Source organism: Borostomias antarcticus, assembly GCF_949987555.1.
Source record: "Borostomias antarcticus genome assembly, contig: scaffold_132, whole genome shotgun sequence".
NCBI classification, from domain to species: Eukaryota; Metazoa; Chordata; class Actinopteri; order Stomiiformes; family Stomiidae; genus Borostomias; species Borostomias antarcticus.
Genome location: NW_028175733.1, coordinates 43190 through 53201, shown reverse-complemented (window position 1 = coordinate 53201; position 10012 = coordinate 43190).

Sequence of the window (10012 nt, the reverse complement as noted above, 5' to 3'; positions counted from 1 at the left end):
TATATACCACTTTCATTTCCCTTTTGTTTCAGTTTTCCAAATGTGTACTCTGAATTACTTAGAAGTGATGTAATTGGGTAACCAGTTAGACCCCCATGTTTCTACAATGGTCAAATAGAAGAAAATGACATTTGTTTGAATATGTGAATACTTTTGTAAACACTGCCTCAATAAGCATGCATTGTACTAGAAGCCATACAGGCCCAGAAGACAGCAGATGCACTGTTAAGGTCTGGCTGGCCAGTGTCTATGGTCTTAGTCACGCAGGTTGATGTGCAAAGACCCTCTCAATGCCTCTTCTATTTCCAGGTGCTCAGTCTAAAGGTCAGAGCTAACTAGTTAATAAACTAACTACTTAATAAACTTAGGCCCTTCCTGGAAATGTAGCAGGGGTTTGGGCTGGAGGCCACTAAGATCCTGTTGGTGTGAGATGGAAGCAGAGGCAGACCGGAACAGACTGATAGAGAGAGAGGGAGAGAGAGAGAGAGAGAGAGAGAGAGGGAGACAGGGGGAGGGACTGGGGTCTGTCCAAGACAAAGCCTCCAGGACTTTGACGCACAGGAAGATTTCAATTGACCCAGAGCAACCAATAAGCTGAATATCCCAGCGCTTTCTGAGCTGAGAAGAGGTGAGGTCAGTCTGCCGGTGTTGACTCAATCGCTAGGCTAGGATGAGACACACCCACACCACAGATAGTGTCCTCAATGTGCGCATTCTAGGCATGAAACCCTTTATATATTTTTTCAGAGAGAGAGAAAGAGAGAGAGAAAGAGCGGGAGACAGAGAGAGAGAGGGAGAGAGAGAGAGAGATACTCTGCTCTATTTCCACTCACCTGCAAGTTCTCCAGTCTCTCCTTCAGGGTCTGCAGTGTCTTTCCAGTCTGCTCGGCTGAAAACCCCAAATGTTTGCTCCCGCTGTAAGACCCCTGACCCCGGTGGTGGGGGTCCGGCCAGTGGCCACTGTGGGGGTAGTGGGAGTCCGTATGGTGGTCGTTGTCGTGATAGGAGTGGTGCGGTGAGCTCGGGTGGCGCGAGCCATGGCGAGATGACGACGACGGCCCGTGGTGGTCATCGTGGTCGTCATGGTGACCACGGCCGAAGCCCTCGCAGAGGGTGAGCTTGGCGGTCAGCTCCCTGATGGTCTCCCTCTGGTCCAAGATGGTCTCCTTCTGGCGCACTAAGCTCTCCCGGAGGTACAAGATGGTGGATTTGGCCTCGTCTGACATCACCCCCCTCCGGCTACCGCCATCAGGAGCCGCAGGAGCCGCCAGCACGGGACCTTGGTGCCCGCCGCTGTGTCCGTTACCGTGCCCATTACCGCTGGGCCCGCCTGGCGTGAAACAACTAGGGTCCGCTTCCGGCGGTATCGGGGTGCAGACGAATTTGGGGCTGATGCCGTAGTCGTACTCTGGGCTGGGAAGACTGCCGGCCACCGTAGAGCAGGAGACAAGAACGTAGAGGAGAACGGAGAGGAGGGGGAAGGAAGGGAGGAAGAACCCCGGTAGGATCCCAGAGGATCCTGAGGACAGGGACACCTGGGACTGACAGACAGATCTTGCCATCTCTCGCTGCTGTCTAGCGTCACTCGTCTCGAGGGAAAGTCCTCCTGAGTTCCTCTGGGATGTGCGCTGCGAGCGGAGGTCATTTGCAACAGTTTGGAGGCCGATGTGACGCATGTCAAGAACTTAAAACACCAACCCCCCCCTCTTTCTCCCAGACTGCGTAGATTCCTCAGAGAATGCCCAAGCCAGTATTCCAAAACACGCACAGGGCACGCTGACCACTGCCAACTACATTAGTCATCCATCCTTGAGCCCCTTGATCACGTCGGGCCCCTTGTGTCCATGCCAGGCGAGGCCAGACTGCTGCTCTGTCCCTGTCCTCCTCCTCGGCGCTGTGTGGTGGTGGGGAACGTTGTTCTGGCGTCTGTGTGGTGGTGGGGAACGGTGTTCTGGCGTCTGTGTGGTGGTGGGGAACGGTGTTCTGGCGTCTGTGTGGTGGTGGGGAACGGTGTTCTGGCGTCTGCCGACTCCCCTCCCGCCAGCTCAGATCCCCGCCGGCCTCCTCAGGCTGATTAATCCTGTTATCCCAACCCTCCCAGGAGCTCCCAAGGTACTCATGCCGACCTTGGATAAGCAGAGACAACACAAGAGAGAGATTCTGGAACAGCTGAGCGAGGCGGACTCTAGGGGCCAGAAGGGGCCTCATGTCACGTCGTTAAAGCAACGACACACAGCTGTGGTGAAAAATTACAAATGAACCAATGGAAACCTAAATCCATCACTTGGGGGGAGCATGACGGCAGGGCGGGTCCGTGTGTTCTGGGTGCAGCTGGCGCCGGGGCTGCATTTTAGCCATTATCAACAATGCCAGTGGCCGAAAAAAACAACATTGTTTTTAAAGCTTGTACAATGGTGCTCAACCTTGGGCAATAGACCTTATTACCATCTCACCTCTTTCAGGTCGCCAGAAATGCATAGATACAGCTGATGAGCACAGAGGGACAGGGGGAACGCAGTGGGGAAGCTATTTCTTTATACATAAGCAACTCAACTTCAGTTATTGAGTCAATGAGTCAATGAGTCTGGGCTATTGAGTTTCCCTAAGCCATGAAATGGCCGCGGGGGGGAGATTAGCAGCCACCCGGCACCAGGATACACATGCAGACAGACAGGCAGGCAGACAGACAGGCAGGCAGACAGACAGGCAGGCAGACAGACAGACAGGCAGGCAGACAGACAGGCAGGCAGACAGACAGAGAGACAGGCAGGCAGGCAGACAGAGAGACAGACAGAGAGACAGGCAGGCAGACAGAGAGACAGGCAGGCAGACAGACAGGCAGGCAGACAGAGAGACAGAGACATAGAGAAAGCAGGCAGTCCATTATTGGACAGAAGGGACAGACAGTCCTCAATGTACTGAGCAACAGACTAACCCAAGGAAACCATCAGGAGGGAGGGATGGATGGATGGATGGATGGATGGATGGATGGATGGATGGATGGATGGATGGATGGATGGAGGGAGGGAGGGAGGGAGGGAGGGAGGGAGGGAGGGATGGATGGATGGATGGATGGATGGATGGATGGATGGATGGATGGATGGATGGATGGATGGATGGATGGATAGATGGATGGATGGATGGAGGGAGGGATGGATGGATGACTCTAATGTCATCAGAGGGGAACACCATTTCCACAGTCATTTAGCAGATTGAGTCAGAGGGACTGGACCAGGTTGCAGTAACTTTTTGGCTCCACTGCAGCCGTCAGCATCAGAGTCAACCATCAGCCACCGGACACTGAGGGAACCAGTGTGAACCATCAGCCACCGGACGCTGAGGGAACGAATCCAATGTAATTAATCACAGCGGCGCCACTGTAGCCGTTGCATCACGCTCGATGCCAGCAACAAAGTTAGAGAATCGCAGAGGTTTATTTCTTGATTGCTGACGGTAGAATGTCGACAACTGATAGATGAGGGCTGCATTGGAGCCGTGCCATTACAGGCAAAGGGCTGGACTCCTCTGACCCAAACCTTTGGCTGGGGAGGCTCCCCGTGCCCTAACGGAACCCCTGTGAAAGAGACACCACACCACTGGGGCTACGCTGGCATCTTAAAGAGACACCACACCACTGGGGCTCAGTGGCATCTTAAAGAGACACCACACCACTGGGGCTATGCTAGCATCTTAAAGAGGCACCACACCACTGGGGCTACGCTGGCATCTTAAAGAGACACCACACCACTGGGGCTATGCTGGCATCTTAAAGAGACACCACACCACCGGAGTTACGCTGGCATCTTAAAGGTACCCAACGAAACGTGAATCAAAACAATCAGTTATTTGTTTATTTTCGAAATTCCTCGATTATATGGTTCCTTGTAGTCTAATAAACATGTTGAATCACTTGAATGTCTTTCCTACCTTGTAATTTCTTCGCAAAATGATATTTAGCTAATGTTTTGGAAACAACAAAGATGTGTGAAACGTCACTATTATGTGCTCCGTGTATTGACGCAATGACGTAGTACGCGATTTTCGGGGACCACCTTCTCAAATTTGCTCTAGAGCGCAAACTAGTGGTCAAAAACTACATTGGGTACCTTTAAAGCCCCAAATGTACTTGGCCCAACAGCTTTAGCTAATGATGTGCTTAAGCATGTTTTAATGAGGAGTTTAATGAGAGGCCCCTCTGTGTGTGTGTGTGTGTGTGTGTGTGTGTGTGTGTGTGTGTGTGTGTGTGTGTGTGTGTGTGCACCAGATGTTGAGTGGGAATGAGAACGTTAGACTAATCTATTAATGAACCCCAAGGCTCGCTGGCTATTCTCTTCAACACGGTAGAGTGATCAGACATGGTACTCAGCAGCATCTGTGAAAAAAGAATGCTATATAGCACCAATAGTTAGTTAGTGCTTTTAGAGTGTATATGAAGCTGCACTTTTAGAGAATAGGGTTCTTAGGTTGACACTGGGAAAACCCTCAAAATCCCTTTAATCCTTGTATTACTGGTGAAATGGTTCTAATGATAAATTTTAAGGAAATGGACCTACCTGGAACAATAAAGGGTTCTGAAGGGTTTTTCAGAGGGTTCTCCTTAAGGAACAACAAGGACCCCTATGGTTCTTCGTAGCACTTTTTTCTGCAGTCAGCAATACTTTCAACAGCCAATGTATAGTCACTATATTAATTGTTGATTTAATTAATTATCATAATGTTTATTAGAATGTAAATTCCAAATTAAATTTTAGGGATGTTGGGGACTTTTGGGAGTCTTTTGGGGCCTGTGGAATACGAGTTTTCAACAAAACAACACATAGATTAGCTCTCCTCAGACTAGAGGTACAGGCTGGTGAAGAGACTCCTCCCCTCCCAAAGTTGATAGACTAATTGGATTGGTGGATTACCCGCTGAGGGTGGCTGGTTCGGTCTGCCACTAGCTAACTTCAGAAAGTCAACGGTATCTTTGTTATCACACGTCAGAGAGGTGGTGTCCCGGTCAATCCCCAAGCTTGCCTGCCTGCCAGACAGGATGTATCCCTGCCCTTGTGCTTAAGAGGCTTCTGTCTCCTCCCCATCACATCCCTCATCACGCCTTCCTGCACGCGACGCCAGCATGGCTTCAATGGCACAGTGTGACTGTGGAACATGACTGAGGTCTCCCCAGTGAGACTGGCCTCAGATGGTATCAAGAGACAGACAAGGCGCTCTGCTGAGGATGACAATGACAGAGTAGCGCCGTCAAGTCTCTCTAACAGGGAGACTGTTTCATGAGAACGACTTCTTTCCTTACGTCGAAAACAAAAGCTGAAAACCTTTCAATTAAATATAGGGCTGTTTGGGATTGATTTCAAATTCTGTGAGGATAAAGTATTTTGCTAGAGTGAAGAATAGTATTGAAGTGCCTCCAGCCTGCTTCAGTGTTCAAGCCTGTCAACTATCAAGGGAATACAAAAAGCATATGTATTTGTGGCAGTAATGCAATAAAGCTTTCAGCTATGAAATATAGTGATCTCCAACTCAGTTATTAGTTCAGCTTAACCTATAGGTGAGACCTGGATTGCTGATCTCGCACAGGGAAATCAAATCTACCACCAGATCAAAGTGGAATTGATTGAGATATTTGGCCTTTGAACCTTCTCCCAACAGAGAAGAAGACAAATCGGGTGCCATTGTAGCAGCTGGGAATTAAACTGCAGACTTTCCATGTTGGAAACATCGACCATCAAACCAAAGAGGAATACCCCAAAGTGGCTGAGGTAACACAGCCCAAACACAAATCCTCTCTTCACCTCAAGGCGGGCCTGTCAACGACATGGAGCAGCACCTAAGAACATGTATGCCTTGTGCTATGAGCTGTATGTAGGCCTACTGAGCACTGTAGTTGTACTTTGAGGATGGTGCAGTATTTATTTGGGGATTTTACCTGATCATAGTTTTCCTGGACTTCTAATGTTGAATGAATGCTTTTTTGTCTATTTTTTGTATATGATGTTTGTCCATACAGTATTCCTGCTTATACATGGTAAATGGACTGCACTTATATAGCGCTTTTCCACCTTAGCGGCACTCAAAGCGCTTTACAATGGCCTCTCATTCACCCATTCACACACCAATGGCGGCAGCTGCCATGCAAGGTGCTAACCTGCTCATTGGGAGCAATTTGGGGTTAGGTGTCTTGCTCAAGGACACTTCGACATGTGGACAGTCGGAGCTGGGATTCGAACCACTGACCCTTCGATCATTGAACGACCCGCTCTACCAACTGAGCTACAGCCGCCCCACTGTATGGCTGCTGCTGACAAACCAATGTCATAAAATGAATGATTTCATCTCTCTCCATGGTCTGTTAGTGAGCCCTATCACCATGCCATGTTTTCTTGACGGGAGGTATTCTGTGTTGGACTCCTCCAGCACCCTGGGGAGCTACAGGACTCTTAAGCTCCAGACTGCAGCAGTAAGATACGCCCACTGCAACATAATGATACATCCTCGAAGCTATTTAAGATTGCTGGAAACCTACCAATCTTTTAATCCACACACACACACACACACACACACACACACACACACACACACACACACACACACACACACACAAACACACACACACAGCAGAGAACCGAACAGTGCTTACTATAGCAGAGAACCGAACAGTGCTTACTATAGCAGAGAACCGAACAGTGCTTACTATAGCAGAGAACCGAACAGTGCTTACTATAGCAGAGAACCGAACAGTGCTTACTATAGCAGAGAACCGAACAGTGCTTACTATAGCAGAGAACCGAACAGTGCTTACTATAGCAGAGAACCGAACAGTGCTTACTATAGCAGAGAACCGAACAGTGCTTACTATAGCAGAGAACCGAACAGTGCTTACTATAGCAGAGAACCGAACAGTGCTTACTATAGCAGAGAACCGAACGGTGCTTACTATAGCAGAGAACCGAACAGTGCTTACTATAGCAGAGAACCGAACAGTGCTTACTATAGCAGAGAACCGAACAGTGCTTACTATAGCAGAGAACCGAACAGGCCAGGCCAGGTGAAGCACAATACCTATGGACCAGGCTACAGTATGTCACATAGACTCAGGTCTGAGTGCTATCACACACACACACACACACACACACACACACACATACACACACACACACACACACGCACATACACACACACACACACACGCACACACACACACGCACACACACGCACATACACACACACACACACACACACACACACACACACACACACACACACACACACACACACACATGCATACAAACACACGCATACACACACACACTCATGCATACACACACACACACATACACACACACACACACACACACACACACACACACACACACACACACACACACACACACACCTCTGTAACTTAATATACAGTATACTGTATGTGGTACTGGTGAACAAATAGGTAATCAATAGACAGAAAGAGAAAAAGCAGACTGAGAACATTCAGAATATCCGTCCTGGGATCATCTAACCCTAACCCTAACCCTATCCGTCCTGGGATCATCTAACCCTAACCCTAACCCTATCCGTCCTGGGATCATCTAACCCTAACCCTAACCCTATCCGTCCTGGGATCATCTAACCCTAACCCTAACCCTATCCGTCCTGGGATCATCTAACCCTAACCCTAACCCTATCCGTCCTGGGATCATCTAACCCTAACCCTAACCCTATCCGTCCTGGGATCATCTAACCCTAACCCTAACCCTATCCGTCCTGGGATCATCTAACCCTAACCCTAACCCTATCCGTCCTGGGATCATCTAACCCTAACCCTAACCCTATCCGTCCTGGGATCATCTAACCCTAACCCTAACCCTATCCGTCCTGGGATCATCTAACCCTAACCCTAACCCTATCCGTCCTGGGATCATCTAACCCTAACCCTAACCCTATCCGTCCTGGGATCATCTAACCCTAACCCTATCCGTCCTGGGATCATCTAACCCTAACCCTAACCCTATCCGTCCTGGGATCATCTAACCCTAACCCTAACCCTATCCGTCCTGGGATCATCTAACCCTAACCCTAACCCTATCCGTCCTGGGATCATCTAACCCTAACCCTAACCCTATCCGTCCTGGGATCATCTAACCCTAACCCTAACCCTATCCGTCCTGGGATCATCTAACCCTAACCCTAACCCTATCCGTCCTGGGATCATCTAACCCTAACCCTATCCGTCCTGGGATCATCTAACCCTAACCCTAACCCTATCCGTCCTGGGATCATCTAACCCTAACCCTATCCGTCCTGGGATCATCTAACCCTAACCCTATCCCTATCCGTCCTGGGATCATCTAACCCTAACCCTAACCCTATCCGTCCTGGGATCATCTAACCCTAACCCTAACCCTATCCGTCCTGGGATCATCTTTCTGATCATGACCCCATTTTAAGTTCTTCAACTCCAGATTGTTATTCCACATTCTCTTCAACCAGCGCCCAGTATCTTCAACTATTATAATTGTATGTTCATGTAGTTACAAAAAGGAGTCCCAAATTCCTTTTCTTCCAGCAAATGACATTGAATACAACTGTATAAATCATGTCAACCACAGCAGTATAACTACTCAGACTCTCTCGTCTGCACTCAGAGAGAAGACCATGAACTTTAGAGTTAATACCCATTATCTTAAGTAGATACTTTGAATGTTAAATGTGTTTGTCTAGATGCAGTCTTTAGAAGTTAGTCAGAAAAGTATCCAGTTACTTCAGAGACATTTCAAAGACATGTGGACGATACCTGAACACCATTGGCTGAATACAGGCGAGCAGGTAGCAGGTTCAGCCAAGGCTTAAAGCATTCTGGAAGAAAGTAACACAGATTTAACTAAACGTAACCAACATGTGAGCACAGATAGAAACATTGAGCACAGATAGAAACATTGAGCACAGATAGAAACATTGAGCACAGATAGAAACATTGCACAAGTTTTACAAATCAGTTGCGCACTTATTTTCAGAGCAGGTTTCCTTACCTGCTTGCTGGCCTGAGTGCTGGTTAGTCCATCACACACTGAGCAGATTAAGGGATTTGCTTCAGGGAGATAATTTTAACTCTCTCTTCCTCCCCTCCCTCTCTTCCTCCCCTCCCTCTCTTCCTCCCCTCCCTCTCCCTCTCTTCCTCCCCTCCCTCTCTTCCTCCCCTCCCTCTCTTCCTCCCCTCCCTCTCTTCCTCCCCTCCCTCTCTTCCTCCCCTCCCTCTCTTCCTCCCCTCCCTCTCTTCCTCCCCTCCCTCTCTTCTCCCCTCCCTCTCTTCCTCCCCTCCCTCTCTTCCTCCCCTCCCTCTCTTCCTCCCCTCCCCTCCCTCTCTTCCTCCCCTCCCTCTCTTCCTCCCCTCCCTCTCTTCCTCCCCTCCCTCTCTTCCTCCCCTCCCTCTCTTCCTCCCCTCCCTCTCTTCTCCCCTCCCTCTCTTCCTCCCCTCCCTCTCTTCCTCCCCTCCCTCTCTTCCTCCCCTCCCCTCCCTCTCTTCCTCCCCTCCCTCTCTTCCTCCCCTCCCTCTCTTCTCCCCTTCCTCTCTTCTCCCCTTCCTCTCTTCCTCCCCTCCCTCTCTTCTCCCCTCCCTCTCTTCCTCCCCTCCCTCTCTTCCTCCCCTCCCTCTCTTCTCCCCTCCCTCTCTTCTCCCCTCCCTCTCTTCCTCCCCTCCCTCTCTTCTCCCCTCCCTCTCTTCCTCCCCTCCCTCTCTTCCTCCCCTCCCTCTCTTCCTCCCCTCCCTCTCTTCTCCCCTCCCTCTCTTCTCCCCTCCCTCTCTTCCTCCCCTCCCTCTCTTCCTCCCCTCCCTCTCTTCCTCCCCTCCCTCTCTTCCTCCCCTCCCTCTCTTCCTCCCCTCCCTCTCTTCTCCTCTTCACATCATTGTTCCCTTGTCCTTGCATGCTGCTCTCTCTCACACACACTTTAATACCTGCTGCTCTCTCTCTCACACACTTTAATACCTGCTGCTCTCTCTCTCTCACACACTTTAATACCT